Here is a 21488-nt window from a genome sequence, read left to right on the forward strand (position 1 = left end):
CACTAAGCACTTTCTGACAAAAATGTTTTGGAAGAGATAGGACCAAACGATGAGGCCTCATCTAGAGCCGTTGTTCAACCCTCAAATCGTTCAATAAAGCTCTGGTCTAGTTGACAAACAGTTTACAACTTTTATATATATATATATATATATATATATATATATATATTCGTTACCAACATTATCAGACAATTCATTCATCATCATAAAACCTAGTATTTGAACACTGCATTGTTAACAAAGCGCTTGTAAGTACACATTTTCATTGACTGTTTCACATCTGTTGTATCCTATACACACAACAAATAAACTTTGAAAAAATGTCCTGCTCACTGACTTCCCTGTGTCAGCAGTTTTTCACTGCAGTACAGCAAGTACCAAATCCAACAGCAGCACTACAGTACGAAGCCTTTGGTACCTAAAAATAATTCAGCTCATGTAAGCAAAACATACATTTACATATTCAAAGATTTACAAAGTCGGATTGCAAAATTAGTACATTCAGAAACACATACAATGACAGAATATAATTGAGTTCAGTCCACACACAAGGCACATTCCATTTTACATTTACATTTACGTCATTTAGCAGACGCTCTTATCCAGAGCGACTTACAAATTAGTGCATTCACCTTATGATATCCAGTGGAACAAGCACTTTACAATAGTGCATCTAAATCTTTTTTTTGGGGGGGGGTTAGAAGGATTACTTTATCCTATCCCAGGTATTCCTTAAAGAGGTGGGGTTTCAGGTGTCTATGGAAGGTGGTGATTGACTCCGCTGTCCTGGCGTCGTGAGGGAGCTTGTTCCACCATTGGGGTGCCAGAGCAGCGAACAGTTTTGACTGGGCTGAGCGGGAACTGTGCTTCGCAGAGGTAGGGGGCCCAGCAGGCCAGAGGTGGATGAATGCAGTGCCCTTGTTTGGGTGTAGGGAACTGATCAGAGCCTGAAGGTACGGAGGTGCCGTTCCCCTCACAGCTCCCTAGGCAAGCACCATGGTCTTGTAGCAGATGCGAGCTTCAACTGGAAGCCAGTGGAGTGTGCGGAGGAGCGGGGTGACGTGAGAGAACTTGGGAAGGTTGAACACCAGACGGGCTGCGGCGTTCTGGATGAGTTGTAGGGGTTTAATGGCACAGGCAGGGAGCCCCGCCAACAGGGAGTTGCAGTAATCCAGACGGGAGATGACAAGTGCCTGGATTAGGACCTGCGCCGCTTCCTGTGTAAGGCAGGGTCGTACTCTGCGAATGTTGTAGAGCATGAACCTACAGGATCGGGTCACCGCCTTGATGTTAGCGGAGAACGACAGGGTGTTGTCCAGGGTCACGCTGAGGCTCTTAGCACTCTGGGAGGAGGACACAATGGAGTTGTCCACCGTGATGGTGAGATCATGGAAAGGGCAGTCCTTCCCCGGGAGGAAGAGCATGCAGAGAACATGCAGAGATGCGATTCGCCACCTGGTTATCATAGTCTCTATGAACGTGAAACCAGAGCATAGCTGATATTACATGTCCGCCTAAGTTCCTTTTAAGTGTATGACTGCTTACATTTCTGTGCAGGGGCAGGGAAATCCACAGTATTATGCAGGAAGTCATAGAACAACTTCCCATTGCCACCATGCTCCAGAATCAGTGCTAGCTTCTCCTGGCTCGGGTTTGGCTAGGTGTCCCAGGCTATCTTCGTGTTTAACCAGAGCCCTGTAGTTCTTAGCATTGAGCCATGGCATCTGAAACAGGAAGTTGTATGGCCTGGGGTTGTAGAGGCCAGCTGACTCCACCACCATCCGGATTGACCTTTCTTCTGCTGTGGCGTGTGGGGAGGGGCACCACAGGATCCTGAGGGGGGGGAAGTGCAGGGTGAGTAGGGTCAGCTTGGAGGTGAAGTCGTTAGCTGAGATCTCAAGGAGGAAGTCAGTGCAAGCCATCAGAGAAAAGGGCTTGGCCGGTTCAAACTCGATCAGCAGGAAGGGCTTCCAGTAGTACCGCATCATGGACAGGCATTAGGTGTAGAGTCAGTCACTATGCAGCGAGCCAATCAGGTCGCTGACGCTCTTGCACTCCACACAGGTGTTGGTGGTGAGGATGTAGTCACCCACCTACAGGGTCCGTGGCGATGGAGGAGGGATGGGAGCTCGCTGCGGAACTCACGCATGTCCATAATCACGAGGGACGTCTCCTTGGGCTGCTCCTGACCCCCTGATTGGAGAGACATGACAGTAAATTACATCAACCAATCAGATTTTGGCAGAGGATGTGGATTGTAAGACTTAAGCCGCCACCAGTGTAATTAATCAGATAATATGTCATTACATCACCTGCTTAGCATGTGTTGGTGGTAGTGTTAGCAGGCTCCTGACTCCTGACTACTGAGCAGATCCAGGTTGGTGTCTTCTCTTCCCTTTCTCCACAGGAACCAAAATAGTGGCCTTCTCCCTGTATTCACACACACAGACACCCAGTCTGTCAGCTCTACTCACAAACCAACACATAGTATGGAAACTATAGGATGATCATAATGTATGTATGCTGCATGTAATGCAGCATGTCTGACCTGATGTGTTCGAAGGCTTGTTTCTCTTTAGCAAGACCAGTCAAGTACCTCTGTTCCTCTGTGGACCCGCCATAAATCAGGAAGTACACCCTGACAGAGGAGAAGGAAATGCTTCATGAGAGACTTCATCTGAAAACCAAATATGTAATCGACAAGATCATGTAAAATTAATATTAATATTATCTCACTCTCCAAGGACAGTTCTTCCAACTTCTTACCAGAGTCACTTCCACAGTTTTCTGGCTGGAGCAGAGTGACTCGAGGAGGCTGAGGAAGGTGACACAGTCATAGTGGGTGAGGTACAGCAGCAGAGTACGTACGTTGGATCATCAGGTCCTGGACCAGAGACTTGGTTTTGGCTCCCAGCAGGTGCCACACAAGGTCCAGGTAGTGACGGGTGGTCTGGGGGTCAAACAGGTACAACAAACAGGAATATGAGAGAAAGTCTGTAAGTGGTCAATAGAGTACAGTGGATACCTTGATGTAAAGTGTGGAGATCACTGGAGACAAGCAGCTTGCAGTCATATTTTTAAATCACTAAGGTTAATCTAAAGAACACTACATTTACAATCACATTGAATAGTGTTATGTATGCAATGGCTATTGCTGAACTGCGTGAAGTTCTAGTTATTTTTCTGTAGTGGGTATTGATGCCTAATTCCTAAGTAACTAACAAGTCTGACTTTTTTGAAGGCATTCCCAAGGCTGTTCTCCAGGGAGAGCTCCTCTGTCACCATTGTGGGGTTGTAGCACTTCAGCTCCTTCAGACAGGCGTTCATGATGTCCAGAGCTCTGGATGGCCCTCACAGCCAGGGTCAGACACACATCCACTACCTCTGGCTTGTGTCTGTCCGAAACAGAGTTCACTGATGCCTGGAACCAGAGAGAGAAAGAGAGAAAGAGAGAAAGAGAGAGAGAAAGAAAGAAAGAGAGAAAGAAAGAGAGAAAAGAGAGAAAGAAAGAGAGAAAGAAAGAGAGAAAGAAAGAGAGAAAGAAAGAGAGAAAGAGAAAGAGAGAAAGAAAGAGAGAAAGAGAGAGAGAGAGAGAGAGAAAGAGAGAAAGAGAGAGAGAAAGAGAGAAAGAGAGAGAGAGAGAGAGAGAGAGAGAGCGAGAGAGAGAGAGAGAGAGAGAGAGAGAGAGAGAGAGTTTTAAATCATCTTTATTGGGTCTGGGAGCCCACCATACAATAAATACTCATACAAAAACACAGTTACACATCAATTAAAAACACAACTCCAAATCCTCCTCCACAGTAACTATACACAACAGACTCTGAATACCCCATATACTCATAAACTGATCAATATTGTTGACCAGTTTATAATAGGCAAACTCAACCCTCAGTCTCGCTGCCAACATTCCCTCCAGCATTCCCACCACATCAACAGACCCCTGTCCCCGAATACTGTTCTTTCGGGTCTTCCATATCGCTAATTTTGCTGCCCCTAACACAAAATTAAGCAACACAACTACACCCTTTCGACTGAACCTGTACTTTGGCCCAAATACATACAGTTGGGAAGAAAAAACCTCTCCCAACGTTGAGAACCAATTGGTGATCAGGTCAATCATCCCGACCAACCTGGGACACTGTAAAAACAGATGTGCCAGAGTTTCAGACTCCGCATAAAATGGACACCCCTCCCCAACAGTAGGGTCCAGGTGTACCAGATGCATGTTAGTGGCTATAGCTCCGTGTACTATCCTCCATTGGAGGTCAGCTGTCCTCTTATCAATAGGCAGTTTGTACAGTGATCGCCAACAGCCTTTTGGGGAGGCACCTGGACCAAGCTCACCCGCCCACCTCGTCGATTTTACCCCTTCCAGGGAAGATGCATGGGACACCTTTACACATACTCTGTACATGGCCTTCTTTTCCACCTCCTTGAACTCCCCCAGCTCCAGGGTATCGAAAGAAAGCAGCATCCCCACGTCCTCCACGAATGCCCCCGCTGCAGCACTAACAATCAGTGCAGGGAACACATAATCCAGACCCTCCTTCCACCGATCACAATTGGAAATGTCAGTCACATACTGCAGATGAAGCACTGGCAGGAAGTCACAGACCTCATCGACGACCTTCCTCAGTAGGCGAGATGATCGGATCCCCGCTCTTTCTCCCAGCTCCTCCAACGATCTATTCCTGTTCCGCATCAGATGACCCAGTTTAGTACACCCCACGCCTAACAGGCATGAACGTAGGCTAGCTGAACCCAGAACACGGGACTGGATGGCAGTGTTGTGAAAAAGAGGCTCTTCAAAAAGCCACATCCCTGGTGGCGTGCCGGCCTTACGAGACTTCTCAAAAACTCTCCAAGCCTGCATAACAGACTCATAAAATGGAGTCAGGCCAGGCAAATCACCCCCCTCCAGCTTTAAGAGGAAAAGGTGCTTATGTAAGCCCAAACAGCCCGCTCTCCTCATCAATATATAGGCTGTGTCGACCCAGCTAGAACTGTCTCTGTACAACAGCCTCTGGGCTGCATGAAGCTGGAAAGCCATGATCCTAGAGGAAATATCCACCAAGCCTTGCCCACCCTCGTGTAGTGGCTTTTATCCAGTGTTGTCCAGACCAGAAGAAATTGACAAGGGTCCTCTGAAGCTCTTGAATCAGACCCTTTGGTGGCTGTAAAATCATTAGTCTGTGCCACAGGGTAGAGGCAGCAAGATTATTAGCTACCAGTACCCTTCCCCTATAAGACAGCTGGGGCAGCACCCATTTCCATCTTGACAGTCTGGCACACACTTTCTCCACTACACCCTCCCAGTTATTTTTCTGAAAGACATCGGAGCCTAGAAACCCCCCCAAAGTCTTCATCCCATCTCTGCCCCACTGAAGCCCCCCTGGTAACCGTGGAGCAGACCCCATCTGAAGCTGACCTGCCCACAGCGCTTCACTCTTTCCCCAATTGACTCTAGCTGAGGAGGCCCCCTCATACACCTTTAGAGCGTTTGAGAGAACCTTAACATCCTCAGCCCCTGTAATAAAAACTGTCACGTCATCTGCATATGCAGACAGTGCTATCGTGGGACCCTTCATTACACCTGGCACAGAGAAACCAGTAAGCCTCGCTCTTAAAAAACAAAGCATTGGTTCAATCGCCAGACTGTATAACTGCCCTGAAATTGGGCATCCCTGCCTGATGCCCCTTTGGATAGGGATGGGGCAGCTCAAACCACCCCCCACCTTCACCATACACGAGGCCCCAGCATACAGTAAATTCATCCACGACAAAAAAACATCCCCAAACCCAAAGGCTTTCATTGTTTTAAACAAGTACTGGTGGTCCACACGATCAAAAGCCTTCTCCTGATCCAACGAAAGTAAACCCACATTTACATCAGACAGTTTACAAATGTCTAAAACATCTCTTATCAGAAACAAATTGTCAACAATAGAGCGATCAGGTACACAGTAAGACTGGTCCTTGTGGACCAACAATCCCAGATACTCTTTCAACCTGTTTGAGAGACATTTAGAAAAATTTTATATTCTGCGCACAGCAACGCAACAGGTCTCCAATTTTTTATGAGAGCCAAATCCCCCTTTTTTGGCAATAATGAAAGCACCGCACGTTGACAGGATACAGGAAGAGAACCCTCATGAAAAGATTCACACATCACCTCATAAAAATCCTCTCCAATAGACCCCCAAAAGTGTTTATAAAACTCGGATGGTAAACCATCAATGCCAGGGGCTCGGCCTGTTGAGAGCTGCATAACTGCTGTGGACAGCTCTTGCAGTGTAATGTCAGAGTCCAATGCGACTCTCTGCTCAGGTCCCAATTGAGGAAGACCGTGTAGCAACTGTTCAGTACACAGAGAGTCACAATCCTCTGCCTTATAGAGGGCAGAGTAGAAATCTACGGCATGTTGACGCATTTCCCTGTCATCTGTGGTCACCTTCCCATCAGGGAGACGAAGGCAGACCATCTGTTTACGTTGCAGTGTCGATTGTCCTAGGTTAAAAAAGAAAGCGCTAGGAGCATCCATATCCTTGAGGGAAGCGAACCGAGACCTAATCAAGGCACCCTTCACTCTTTCATGCAGAAACAATCTCAGTTCATGTCTCTTGTCCTGTAAATTCATGACTAATCCAGGGTCGTTCTGAGTGAGCAGCTTCAATTCAATAGATTTGATGTCCTGTTCAAGGGCCTTGATAGTCTCTTTGACTTCAATTCGAGACAGAGCAGTATACTGTTGACAAAATAATCGTATTTGGGCCTTCCCAACCTCCCACCATTGTCTCAAGGACTCAAAATTTCCTTTTGTAACCCTCCATTTTTCCCAAAACAACAAAAACCTTTCACAAAACATGACATCATGTAACAATTTAACATTAAAATACCAGTACGATGATGACCTTCGTGGACAGGACAAATTAATATCAACAGTAACAAAATGGTGATCAGAGAAACCCACAGGAGTAATATCACACCTTCCAACCCTACTACAGTATTGATCAGATACATACAACCTGTCTAACCTTGCTGCACTGACACGACCTTCATTAACTTTTAGCCATGTGTACTGCCTAACTTTTGCATTCCTGACTCTCCACACATCAGAAAGCTCAAACTCAGTTAGTAGACCAGACAGGCAGTGGCTGACCGCAGGTGAGGTTCTTCAGCGGTGCGATCAACAGTAAAATCCACTGTACAGTTCCAGTCCCCCCCTAAAACCATACAACCCTCTTGGTCACACTGTCTTAAAGTTTCCTTTATTTTGTCAAATACAGCAATACGCTCTGTACCCTCATTAGGAGCATATACATAAAACATTTTTTTTTTTAAACATAACCTCCGCCTTGACCAATAAAACCCGACCCTTGACAATCTCTGTTGTAGATACCACAGTCACCCCTAAGCCTGAAGAAAACAAGATTGCCACCCCAGCACTGAAATTTGTACCATGACTGAGTATATGCTGCCCCTTCCACCACATACCCCAGTCAACCTTATTTTCCTCATCACTATGTGTCTCCTGTAGAAAAACTACATTAAGCCTTTTCTGTTTTATTATTTCTAATACCCAAGCCCTCTTATTCCTGTCCCTTCCCCCATTAATATTGAGAGAACCTACTCTTAGTACCTCCATATGGAAAAGAGAACCTACCCTTAGTACCTCCATATAGAAAAGAGAACCTACCCTTAGTACCTACATATAGAAAAGAGAACCTACCCTTAGTACCTCCATATAGAAAAGAGAACCTACCCTTAGTACCTCCATATAGAAAAGAGAACCTACCCTTAGTACCTCCATATAGAAAAGAGAACCTACCCTTAGTACCTCCATATAGAAAAGAGAACCTACCCTTAGTACCTCCATATAGAAAAGAGAACCTACCCTTAGTACCTCCATATAGAAAAGAGAAAGGAAAAGCAGAAGAAACCACAGAGAAACCAAAGAGAAAAAAGAAGACACCCTATGAAGCATGATCAACATCATTGTTTAAATTTTCTCTTACCCTGACCACGTTTCCCACCACCTTTTGCTGCTGTGACAGCAGTAACAAATTTCCTCAAGTGAAACCGCTTCTTCTCACTTAACTGGTCTAACCCCACCGTCTTCTGTAACATCACAGCTGACCTCACAAACTTATCAACATCAAAATATTCTGCCAATTTGACAGATTTCCCAAAAGTCTGATCCAAAAACCTATTTACCTCCTCTAGATCATAAATTGAGTCGTCACCAGCTGCTATCATACCAATAGAGATATCCATATCCTGCTCCTCCTCAACTGAGTCCACAGACCCCTGACTCGCTTCTAATACATCCCTTTCATCACTCCCCACTTGCAGCCCATCACTCGTACCAGGCATCTCCACTACCTGGGAAACTAGCCCCACCTGAACCTTATTAGTCGTAGTGGACATCTCCTCCACTACCTGGGAAACTAACCCCACCTGAACCCTATTACTGGTAGTGGGCATCTCTTCCACTACCTGGGAGACTAGCTCCACCTGAAACCTATTACTCGTAGTGGGCATCTCCTCCACTACCTGGGAGTCTAGCTCCACATGAACCCCCTCCTGTACCCCATTACTCATAGTGGGCATCTCCTCCACTACCTGGGAGTCTAGCTCCACATGAACCCCCTCCTGTACCCCGTTACTCATAGTGGGCATCTCCTCCACTACCTGGGAGACTAGCTCCATATGAACCCCCTCCTGTACCCCAGCACTCGTACTGGGCACCTCCTCACCAGTCTGAGGAACTGGCTCTTCAGATCTATCCTTGCTTTCTACAACAAAATGTTTCTGCTGCATGACATTTCCCTCTAACACAAGTTGCAACTCCGTGTCCTCAACATGGATAACTTGTTCCTCAGCAGCAGGTGCTTGTGGCCGCTCAACCACTGTCGGCCCACCTCTCCCTACATCAGTGGGCCCAGGCGTTACGAGGACCACCTGCGCCCCTCCCTCTGCTTTCTCCCTTTTCGGGCAAGCATGTCGCTTATGACCAACATCCCCACACTCAAAACACCGTTGACTACCCGTACTAGCATAAGCCATATACAATCTATTGTCATACTTGACTTTAAACGCTAACTCCAAAGTCTGCTCCGGTGAGTCCAAAAACATAAACACCTGTCGCCGAAAAGACATAACCTGTTTCAACGCCGGGTGTTTGCAACCCAACGGGACAACCTTAATTGAACTTGCAAACTTCCCAAAGCGCAATAACTCGCGCTCCAATAGCTCATTTGGAATAAACGGCGGTACATTTGAAATCGTTACCCTTGTTGACGGAGAAAAAAGCGGCGTAACTTGAATAAACATTCCTTTAAGAAGTACACCTTGCTCAACCATACGATTAACAAGACACGCTTCTTTAAGAAAAACCACCACCGCTTTATTCATCCGTGACGCATAAGCAACATTCTCATATCCTACCTTCTCTCCCACGGCGATCAGAAACTCCTCCACCGTGACAGTAGCTTCAGTAACACACCTAAAGCCGTGCCGAAGTGACAGGGACGGCATCCCCATTCGGGCTGCCATCCCCGCCAAAAACAGGGTAATTTCGATACGAAAACAAAATACTTAATTCTACCACAACAAACAAATAAAAATAATAACCTTAATCATGCACAGAAGAAAACAAAGAATGCCACCAAGAAAGAGAAAACCTAAAGAAAGTTCTGAATATCTAACTCTACACAACACACGCAACACACACATTATGATATCTATGAGAGTGCTTACACAGAGAGATAAAGGAGAGTGCTCATACAGACAGAGAATGGATAGTGCTTACACAGAGAAAGGATAGTGCTTACACAGAGACAGAAAGGATAGTGCTTACACAGAGACAGAAAGGATAGTGCTTACACTGAGACAGAAAGGATAGTGCTTACACAGAGACAGAAAGGAGAGTGCTTACACAGAGACAGAAAGGAGAGTGCTTACACAGAGAGAGAAAGGATAGTGCTTACACAGAGAGAGAAAGGAGAGTGCTTACACAGAGACAGAAAGGAGAGTGCTTACACAGAGAGAGAAAGGAGAGTGCTTACACAGAGAGAGAAAAGAGAGTGCTCACACAGAGAGAGAAAGGAGAGTGTTTATTTGAGAAGCTACAGCTTAGGGCATTGTTTTCAAACATCCCTGTCTTATTCGTATCCAGGAGCGATTGGTACCATGATCCACAGTAATATAACATTACTGGTATGTGAAAACGATGTAGTTTAGCTTAGACTTAGCCCAAGATGTACTCTTAAGGAGCCTACCGTTACTCTTTAAGGTCCAAGGCCCTTACTTGTTATTTCCAGATATACTTGCTCTGGCAGCCAAAACCGCCAAATACTGACTCTTATCTCAGGACTTATGAATGCACACAGGACTCTACACACTCACAGGACTATACACACTCACAAGACTCTACACACTCACAAGACTCTACACACTCACAAGACTCTACACACTCACAAGACACTCACAAGACTCTACACACTCACAAGACTACACACTCACAAGACTCTACACACTCACGCACACTGATACTCCAACACACACATTTATACTGACTACACACACACACGCACACAATCTACATTTACGCTGCTGCTAATCTGTTTATCATATACCCTGATGTCTAGTCACCTTACCCCTACACATATCTACCTCCATCACCCCAGTATCCCTGCACATTGTAAATATGGTATTGGATCTGACCCTGTATATAGCTTCATACTTTCTCATGTTGTTATTTCTTTAAAAGATTGATTGTGTGTTTTTGTTCTACCTTATATTATTTTTGGTACTACATTGTTATTGATTATTGCATTGATGGGTTTAGAGCTTGCAAGAAAGGCATTTCACTGTGCATGTGACATTAAAATCTGAAACTATACTCCATCTAAACGTGACTCGATTCTCAATTGCAATACAGTTCTAGAAATATAAAGCCTTTCACTTTCATATCACATCAAAATAATTTCACAAATACAAAAAAGACCGTTTAACCGGCTTCATCACAGTTTCAGCCAACAACAGTATTTTAGAGTGACAAAATGTTTCTGGAGGCCATCTTCCATTACACACAGGTGTTTGGAGCATGTTAGATAGCTAATTAGAACAGGTTGTCTCTCTGTCTTCCATCTACCTTCTGTAAACACGCACTGTAACACGGAAATATCGCCATGTGGGTATACGAACCCTATAAAAATGTGTATTAATTTAACATTTTGCTTTTGAAAATGATTTCTCGCCGATATGAAAGAGAAGGTCCTCCTGCTTCCAAAACCGTACCGCATGCGATGTGTGTTTATATAAAGACTGAGCGTCGGGGCTCTTAACAAAACTTCCCCATACAGAAGACGCCTTCTTCCAATGACTCTTATGTGGAATGTAATGGAACTGAGAGTCATGATGAAGGGCGAGGCTATACACTGACCCAAAATGAAGTGTGCAGGCATCCTGTCAGTGAGGAAGTCCACCACTAGCATACGTCTGGTGACGAACAGGACCCCTCCCTGTGTGTACACTTTGTAGCGCTCTGTGCTCTGGACATCACTGGTCACTGGCTGGGGCAGGTGGCTCACTCCCTCAGCTCGCAGCTCCTCTGTGAAGTACTCCTATAGGAGAGGAAATTGGAGCACACATAGGAACATGGGTTATTGGTTACTGTTACAAACTTTATACATAGAAAGACATGTACAAACTTTAAAGTTTGATTAACAAAGGTCTGCAACCAAGGGGGTCCATCATACCTGAACCCCTAAATCCATTGTGTTTGATGTGTTTGATACTATTCCAATGATTCTGCTCCAGCAATTACCATGAGCCGTCCTCACCAATTAAGGTACCACCAACCTCCAGAACATAGCCCAGGACCTACAGTAGCCCAAAACAGCCCAGCTGGGTACAATTTAGCAGTACAACACACACACACACACACACACACACACACACACACACACACACACACACACACACACACACACACACACACACACACACACACACACACACACACACACGTTGTGCTGCTAAAGTGTACCCAGCTGGGCTATGTTTTGGGCTATGTCCTGGGCTATGTCCTGGGCTATGTCCTGCCAAGCCACATTTTTCCATAATCAGTGAAGAGGCAGTGTGTAATCGTAGCTCAGAATAGAACAGGCTTGTGAATGGCACTGGAGGAGGGGGGTGTCTGTCTGCTTTTGACAGCACAGACACACACACACACACACACACACACACACACACACACACACACACAGCTGCCACTCCTCCAACCCTGGCACTCCTCGTCAGATGGAGAAGATGTTGACATGACTCCCCTCAGTAGCTATTTAACACTGACCCGCATTTACATGTTTTAATGTTTACATTTGTAGCGGTATTCCCATTTTGATGCATTTCCAATCCAGAGCCATGCATACTGTGAGACTTACAAAGAAGGATTTATCTGCAGAATAATCTGCTTGTTTCGCCGTCCCCATCAAAAAATGGGAAAATAGCTGTGAAGCACTTCCACTAAACACAACACAGAAAGATAGTTCCCTTCTCTTGCTGTTATTAAAGTGAAATGGAGCTTGAGGGAGGCCATCCCTGGGAGTACAGAGGACACAGAAGAGTTTCCACCAAAAAACAGGACGATGAATTAATGATGTTGAGGAGGAGTTATCATGCAGCATCACTTTATTGCCCATTGTGAAATGAAGATGTATCTTCTGCTGTCTTATGTTAGGCTATTCTTAATTCCCACAAGATAGACTGGACGCAGCACAGGGCCAGCCACAGAGTAGCCAACACTTCTGTCCGATAGCCTGGAGATGAAGCCTGGCTAGCCACAGAGTAGCCAACACTTCTGTCCGATAGCCTGGAGATGCAGCCTGGCTAGCCACAGAGTAGCCAACACTTCTGTCCGATATCCTGGAGATGCAGCCTGGCTAGCCACAGAGTAGCCAACACTTCTGTCCGATATCCTGGAGATGCAGCCTGGCTAGCCACAGAGTAGCCAACACTTCCGATAGCCTGCAGATGCAGCCTGGTCAGCCACAGAGTAGCCAACACTTCTGTCCGATAGCCTGGAGATGAAGCCTGGCTAGCCACAGAGTAGCCAACACTTCTGTCCGATAGCCTGGAGATGCAGCCTGGCTAGCCACAGAGTAGCCAACACTTCCGATAGCCTGCAGATGCAGCCTGGCTAGCCACAGAGTAGCCAACACTTCTGTCCGATAGCCTGGCTAGCCACAGAGTAGCCAACACTTCTGTCCAATAGCCTGGAGATGCAGCCTGGCTAGCCACAGAATAGCCAACACTTCTGTCCGATAGCCTGGAGACGCAGCCTGGTTAGCCACAGAATAGCCAACACTTCTGTCCAATAGCCTGGGGACACAGCACAGGGTCAGCCACAGAGTAGCCCACACTTCTGTCCAATAGCCTGGAGATGCAGCCTGGCTAGCCACAGAGTAGCCAACACTTCTGTTCAATAGCCTGGAGATGCAGCCTGGCTAGCCCCAGAGTAGCCAACACTTCTGTCCGATAGCCTGGAGATGCAGCCTGGCTAGCCACAGAATAGCCAACACTTCTGTCCGATAGCCTGGAGACGCAGCCTGGTTAGCCACAGAATAGCCAACACTTCTGTCCAAAAGCCTGGGGACACAGCACAGGGTCAGCCACAGAGTAACCCACACCTCTGCCCAATAGCCTGGGGACACAACACAGGGTCAGCCACAGAGTAGCCAACACTTCTGTCCAATAGCCTGGGGACACAGCACAGGGTCAGCCACAGAGTAGCCAACACTTCTGTCCAATAGCCTGGGGACACAGCACAGGGTCAGCCACAGAGTAGGCAACACTTCTGTCCAATAGCCTGGGGACACAGCATAGGGTCAGCCACAGAGTAGCCAACACTTCTGTACAATAGCTTGGGGACACAGCACAGGGTCAGCCACAGAGTAGCCAACACTTCTGTACAATAGCCTGGGGACACAGCACAGGGTCAGCCACAGAGTAGCCAACACTTCTGTCCAATAGCCTGGGGACACAGCACAGGGTCAGCCACAGAGTAGCCCACACTTCTGTCCAATAGCCTGGGGACGCAGCCTGGTTACCCACAGAGCCGAAACTTAGGTAGGTTGTGAGGCTTTAACCGTGCTTGTGGAAAACCACAATGAAAGACAGGCATCAATGTTTCAATAGGTTCATCTCCAAAACTATCTGCTGAGTGGCTGCACCCTAAAAGTCTGTTACATCACTGTTGTTGTCTGTTACATTTTCTATTTATTTTTACCTTTATTTAACTAGGAAAGTCAGTTAAGAATCAATTCTTATTTAAAATGACGGCCTAGGAACAGTGGGTTAACCACCTTGTTCAGGGGCAGAACGACAGATTTTTCCCTTGCCAGCTCAGGGATTTGATGTAGCAACCTTTTGCTACAGGCCCAATGCTTTAACCACTAGGCTACCTGCCACCCCAGGCAACATAAGTGTCATTGTCTGTTACATCACCGTCATTGTCTGTTACATCACTCTTCTAGCAGGATATCCTTCTCCAGCATGACATCACTGAACTTCAGTCAATTATTAATGCAAAAAAAGACTTTATTTCAGCAGCCTGGAATCTAAACTGAATATTGCTCCATTTCACCATTATTCAGAGTGGATTCCAGGCTATACAAAAAAAATACACTTTATTGTCACATACTCCAGATAAGTGCAGGAAAATGTGCTGTTTTACAGGGTCAGTCATGGTAGTACGGCACCCCTGGAGCAAATTAGGGCTAAGTGCCTTGCTCAAGGACACATCGACAGATTATTCACCTTGTTGGTTCAGGTATTGGAACCAGCAACCTTTCAGCTACTGGCCCAATGCTCTAATCGCTAGGCTACTTGCAGCAGGCAATATAAGCAATGTGTATAGAATGTATAGAAATCATAAGTAAGAGAAGTCATGCCCTGCTCCAGAATGGCCTTTAGAGAGCACTACAGCACTGTCTCACTGCTACTGAACATAGTTCTCTATTATACTGCTCTGTTCCACGGTGTACTGTAGAACTCATCTGATGTTCACAGTCTGAACCTCTCTAAAAGAAGGAAAGACTAGGGTAAACTAGTCAGCTGATCGTATCTGGGTTTCCTTCCTGTTACATGAAGTGGGATAAAATGATCCATTAACATGCTGTTTATGACCATATAGGTCCCCGGGTCACATGGAGGGGCCACATGTTGAAATGCATGCATCGCATCCACTTTCCACTCATCTTTTTCTCCCTATAAGGTGAGTAAAAAAATGACCATTTGTCAGCTTGTACCTTGCAGTTTCCTGACATCATTAAGGATTGTCTGAACAGCTTGAAATGTAAGGCAGGCTGGAGGAGGAAGTAAGAGGACCCTGGTGTATAAGAGTGACAGAGGACAGATGTGCAGGGCTTGAATAGTAGCAGAGCATCGTTAAATGAAAGAACCAAAATATACTGGGCTAATTAGAGTAAATGTTTTATGTAGAGAGAAGGAGTTAGAGAGAAGAAGAGAGCTCAAAAAGAAAATGTAATTTTCAAGCAGCCCACTTTTTCAGGGCAAAGGGATATATCATATCAAGCACAGTGCCTCTACCTTTCTGGTCCAACCATGGTTGCCTACAAACCAAAAATGAGTCCCCTTTTAATTCATTCATTGAGCGTATTGTTTTCTCTGTACACTAAAATATTGATGAAGAGAAAAGCATATTGGCAGAGAGTTAGGTTGCTCAAACAAGTCAGGCAGCCTGAGAGTAGCTGCTGGGAAGCAACGATAAACTCAGAGTTAATTGCTTTGTTTACGTAACCAGGAGCTGATTATTAAAAAACGAGAGACCTACTTTTCAAGGGATCCAATTTGCATATCTCCCTGTGACAAACTAAAATAAAACGTCTTAAGAAAAGAAGCAACCTCATGGTCAAGACAAATGGATTAAAACCAGAGAGAGAGAAACAAAATGTATAGCTTTTATAAGAGGCATGAACAAGATTCTCTGCCTGTCACATTCAGTTTAGCAAATCAGTGTGACAGTGAATGGCAATAAAAGGAGAAGGAAATATGGTGTTTGGAGGCATAGCATAGGGGAGAGAAAGAAAAACGGATAGAAAAAAGAAAAATATACAAATAGTGAGTGTTGAAATACTGCAGTGACGGGACTTGTCAGAAAGTATATTGGATTAATAATTCAGTTAAGGGTTGCCAGCTAGGAGACAGAGAGACACACAGAGAGGTGGATAGAGACAAAGACACAGACAGACAGACAGACAGACAGACAGACAGACAGACAGACAGACAGACAGACAGACAGACAGACAGACAGACAGACAGACAGACAGACAGACAGACAGACAGACAGACAGACGGAGAGACAGACGGAGAGACAGACGGAGAGACAGACGGAGAGACAGACAGATGGAGAGACAGACAGACGGAGAGACAGACAGACATACGGAGAGACAGACAGAAAGACAAAGAGATGGAGACAGACAGACAGACAAAGAGATGGAGAGACAGACAGATGAAAAGAGAGATGGAGGGAGATAGACAGACAGACAAAGAGATGGAGAGAGACAGATGGAGAGAGACAGATGGAGGGAGATAGACAGACAAATAGATGGAGAGAGACAGATGGAGAGTGAGATGGAGAGACAGACAGATGGATAGAGAGAGAGAGACTGAGTGGGAATTTTTGGAGACAGGGGAGCCACTTTCCACACTACACTTCATTACAATGAGGGAGAGTGTGTGGTGGGGAGGCAAGACGCTCAGGGAGAGTATCAGGGAACATTTACATATTTCCACAGTCACTCTCCTCTCGCAAGGAACCAACCAGCTCTGGGAAAATGTTGAACGTGATACTTAAGTTTCAACTTGGGTCCCAATGGGCCCCAAGTGGACCCATTTTCTAACAAAGCTATCTTTTGAGAATCAAGCCCAATCATGTAGGACAGGACGGAGAAGGTAGAAAACGATGGCCCTGCCGCCCCCTCCCTCTCATCTTCTCCTCTCTCAGGCATCCTCATCCTCACTTCTGCCCCCTCATCTTTGGTTTTAATACCCATCCAACAAGATTCTAAAGGAGACCATACAGGGTTAGAAAAATCCTCTGACGGAACTCAGAATGAATCTCCAGAATGATGGAATCGTTCCACTGCTCTAAGTCGGAATACAGAACAGACTGATCACGGTTATGACCCAACAGGGAAGCTCCAGCTAATATCTGCTGTATATTTTTGAGTAACATATAAACCCACAACACAACGTGTCAAGCGGCTGATACACGGGCGGTCAAAGGCTAAAGAGGATTTAAAACATTAGCATTCCTGGGTAATTCCACTTCATCCAAACACTAACATTACAGTATGGAGGTAAATCTAATTAAAGAGGGGATGAGAAAGCTAAGGCGGATATATCCAATGTGGGAAAAGATAGTGTGATTAATTAGCATTGTTGAGGGGGTTGTTTCATGAAACAGTGAGAGGGATTTAATTCTAAATATGCGTTGTATGTTCTTATTGAACGATTAACCTTATCTGTGGACCGGCATTAAAGAAGCATATTTGATTGGATTTCTGTTTTTGTAATCGTGCTTCTATTTTTACTAGTTCAATTAATAACATAGAGAGATGAATTGTTAGTGTCAACATGCTAAGCACATGTAATGATGTAAAAACACACCATAGATAGAGGGGGATGACGGAGCATTAATGAGAGATCACCGTGAAGCAGGACATAGCATACCAGCAAACTTGGAAAAAATGCTTGCTTGTTACAGGCTGTCATCCATGCTAGATCAAACAATGATAGGGTGATATACAAATATAGGCCGGATAACAAGTTACATTTTGATGTTCAAGGTAATTTTCAAGGGGTTAAATGTCAAATTGGTGAATATGAGCATAATGGAAATGATAATAGATTTAGGTCAAAATCCTGACATTCTTAACACAAACAGAATGGATTATCAAACAAACACAGACTATGGAATGGATGCATTAATAGTTACTTTTCATGAAGTTATTATGCTTTAAGACGTTCAAATTTACAAAAAATATGACAATTCTGATGTTTTCAGCTAGATCTGTGGTCTGTAGCATCACGAAGGACCCTTCTCTGATGATGTAGACCCTTTGAAAAAACTTTGGGAGACCCCACTAAACCAGGAGAACTTTACCTTTTTAAGAATATGACTTTCTGTGCCAGAGATACAGTATTGGGTTTCAAATGTACAAGCAGCGATTCTGACCAAATTTACTGAAAAGACTATTTTATTATACATACACACGCAAAGAATATGGAATAAACATATTTATAGTTACTTTGTAATGAGTATGCTTTAAAACCTCTCTGGGACATGTGGGACGCTAGCATCCCACCCGCGGTACACACTCTCAACAGCCAGTGAAATAGCAGGGCGGCAAATTCAAAACAACAAAAATCTCATAATTCAAATTTCTCAAACACACAAGTATTATACACCATTTTAAAGATAAGATGCTCCTTAATCCAACCACAGTGTCCGATTTCAAAAAGGCTTTACAGCGAAAGCATAACATTAGATTATGTTAGGACAGCGCCTAAACATGAAAAACCACACAGCCATTTTCCAAGCAAGGAGAGGCGTCACAAAAACCAGAAATACAGCTAAAATGAATCACTAACCTTTGATGATCTTCATCAGATGACACTCCCAGGACTCAATGTTATAAAATACATGTATGTTTTGTTCAATAAAGTTCATATTTATATCCATAAACCCCATTTTACATTGGCGCGTTATGTTCAGAAAATGTATTCCCACCAAAACTTCCGGTGAATGAGCACATGAATTTACAAAAATACTCATTATAAACGTTGATAAAATTTACAACAGTTATTGAAAGAATTATAGATAGACTTCTCCTTAAACTCAGTTTTTCACAATTCCTGACATTTAATCCTAGTACAAATGCCCTGTCTTAGGCCAGTTAGGATCACCACGTTATTTTAAGAATGTGAAATGTCAGAATAATAGTAAAGAGAATACATTTTTTTCAGCTTTAATTTCTTTCATCACATTCCCAGTGGGTCAGAAGTTTACATACACTCAATTATAATGTGGTAGCATTGCCTATAAATTGTTTAACTAGGGTCAAAAGTTTCAGGTAGCCTTCCACAAGCTTCCCACAATAAGTTGGGTGAAATTTGGCCCATTCCTCCTGACAGAGCTGGTGTAACAGACAGATTTGTAGGCCTCCTTGCTGCACACGCTTTTTCAGATCTGCCAAAAATGTTCTATAGGATTGAGGTCAGGGTTTTGTGGTGACCACTCCAATACCTTGACTTTGTTGTCCTTAAGCCATTTTGCCACAACTTTAGAAGTATGCTTGGGGTCATTGTCCATTTGGAAGACCCATTTGCGACCAAGCTTTCACTTTCTGAATGATGTCTTGAGATGTTGCTTCAATATATACACATAACTTTCCTCCTCATGATGCCATCTATTTTGTGAAGTGCACCAGTCCCTCCTGCAGCAAAGTACCCCCACAACATGATGCCGCCACCCCCGTGCTTCACAGTTGGGATGGTGTTCTTCGGCTTGCACTACGGCTTGGTCATTATGGCCAAACAGTTCTATTTTTGTTTCATCAGACCAGAGGACATTTCTCCAAAAAGTACGATCTTTGTCCCCATGTGCAGTTGCAAACCGTAGTCTGGCTTTTTTAATGGCGGTTTTGGACCAGTGGCTTCTTCCTTGCTGAGTGGCCTTTCAGGTTATGTTGATATAGGACTCGATTTACTGTGGATATAGATACTTTTGTACCGGTTTCCTCCAGCATCTTCATAAGGTCCTTTGCTGTTGTTCTGGGATTGATGCACTTTTCGCACCAAAGTACATTCATCTCTACGAGACAGAATGCGTCTCCTTCCCGAGCGGTATGACGGCTGTGTGGTCCCATAGTGTTTATACTTGCGTACTATTGTTTATACAGATGAACGTGGTACCTTCAGGCGTTTGGAAATTGCTCCCAAGGATGAACCAGACTTGTGGAAGTCTACAAACAATTTGTTTTCTGAGGTCTTGGCTGATTTCTTTGATTTTCCCATGATGTCAAGCAAAGAGGCATTGAGTTTGAAGGTAGGCCTTGACATACATCCACAGGTACACCTCCAATTGACTCAAATTATGTCAATTAGCCTATCAGAAGCTTCTAAAGCCATGACATAATTTTCTGGAATTTTCCAAGCTGTTTAGAGGCACAGTCAACTCAGTGTATGTAAACTTCTGACCCACTGGAATTGTGATACAGTGAATTATAAGTGAAATAATCTGTCTTTAAACAATTGTTGGAAAAATGACTTGTGTCATGCACAGAGTAGATGTCCTAACCGACTTGCCAAAACTATAGTTTGTTAACAAGAAATTAGTGGAGTGGTTGAAAAACTAGTTTTAATGACTCCAACCTAAGTGTATGTAAACTTCCGACTTCAACTGTACATGTATTTTTATTATCCTTTGATATTTGGAGTGTAGGTGTCACATCTGCTCCTGCTACGCCCACTGGTGTTCATCCGGTGTCTTCTTGATCTGCAGTTACTCCCCCCTGTACACTCCCTCTTCGCATCTGTGTGATTTTGTGGTTGGAGACAGGTGTGCTGGAGTCAGAGCAGATCCCTACCAGCTGCAACTCATCCCATAATCAAGACCTCTACAAATGCTCAGTCCTGCCACTTCCACTTTTTGGAAAATCCTACTTGTCTGTCTTGAGATGTGGAATAAACTGTCTTATATGACAATCATTAGCAGAAGTTGTATAGCTAAAGTGATAGTTTGTTACTTTTAAATAATAATAATATAAAGACAGTACTGGTTATGTGTGTCGCAGCACCTGCCTCAGAGGTTTACTGACTCACTGTCAATGCAGGTGGAATCTGGGCTGGTGTGTGTTGCCTGTTTGTGTTTGTGTGTGTGAGGAAAGGCCCACTTGTGACCCCTTTCATGTGCCTGATGTGTCTTCAAAGAGTATGTGTATGTGAGGAGTGGGGCTGAGTGTGGACATCCTGTGGAGCAGCCCTCAACATCGTGGATAGCGAAGATAGTACCCATGCATGCAGACACACACACACACATGCAGACGGAGTCAATCACCACCTTCCGGAGACACCTGAAACCCCACCTCTTTAAGGAATACCTGGGATAGGATAAAGTAATCCTTCTAACCCCCCCCCTTAAAAGATTTAGATGCACTATTGTAAAGTGGTTGTTCCACTGGATATCATAAGGTGAATGCACCAATTTGTAAGTCGCTCTGGATAAGAGCGTCTGCTAAATGACTTAAATGTAAATGTAAATGCAGACACACACACACACACACACACACACACACACACACACACACACACACACACACACACACACACACACACACACACACACACACACACACACAGGCGATTGGCTTCAGTTGAAACAGAAAAGGCTTGTTTCATGT

General features: G+C 44.6%; 1 pseudogene; it reads right to left on the reverse strand.

Moving 5' to 3' along the window:
• Positions 1-1520: 1520 nt before the first annotated feature.
• Positions 1521-11780, reverse strand: LOC115153662 (DNA repair endonuclease XPF-like; annotated as a pseudogene).
• Between the last annotated feature and the right edge of the window lie 9708 nt (positions 11781-21488).

Source organism: Salmo trutta, chromosome 18 (genome assembly GCF_901001165.1).
Source record: "Salmo trutta chromosome 18, fSalTru1.1, whole genome shotgun sequence".
NCBI classification, from domain to species: domain Eukaryota; kingdom Metazoa; phylum Chordata; class Actinopteri; order Salmoniformes; family Salmonidae; genus Salmo; species Salmo trutta.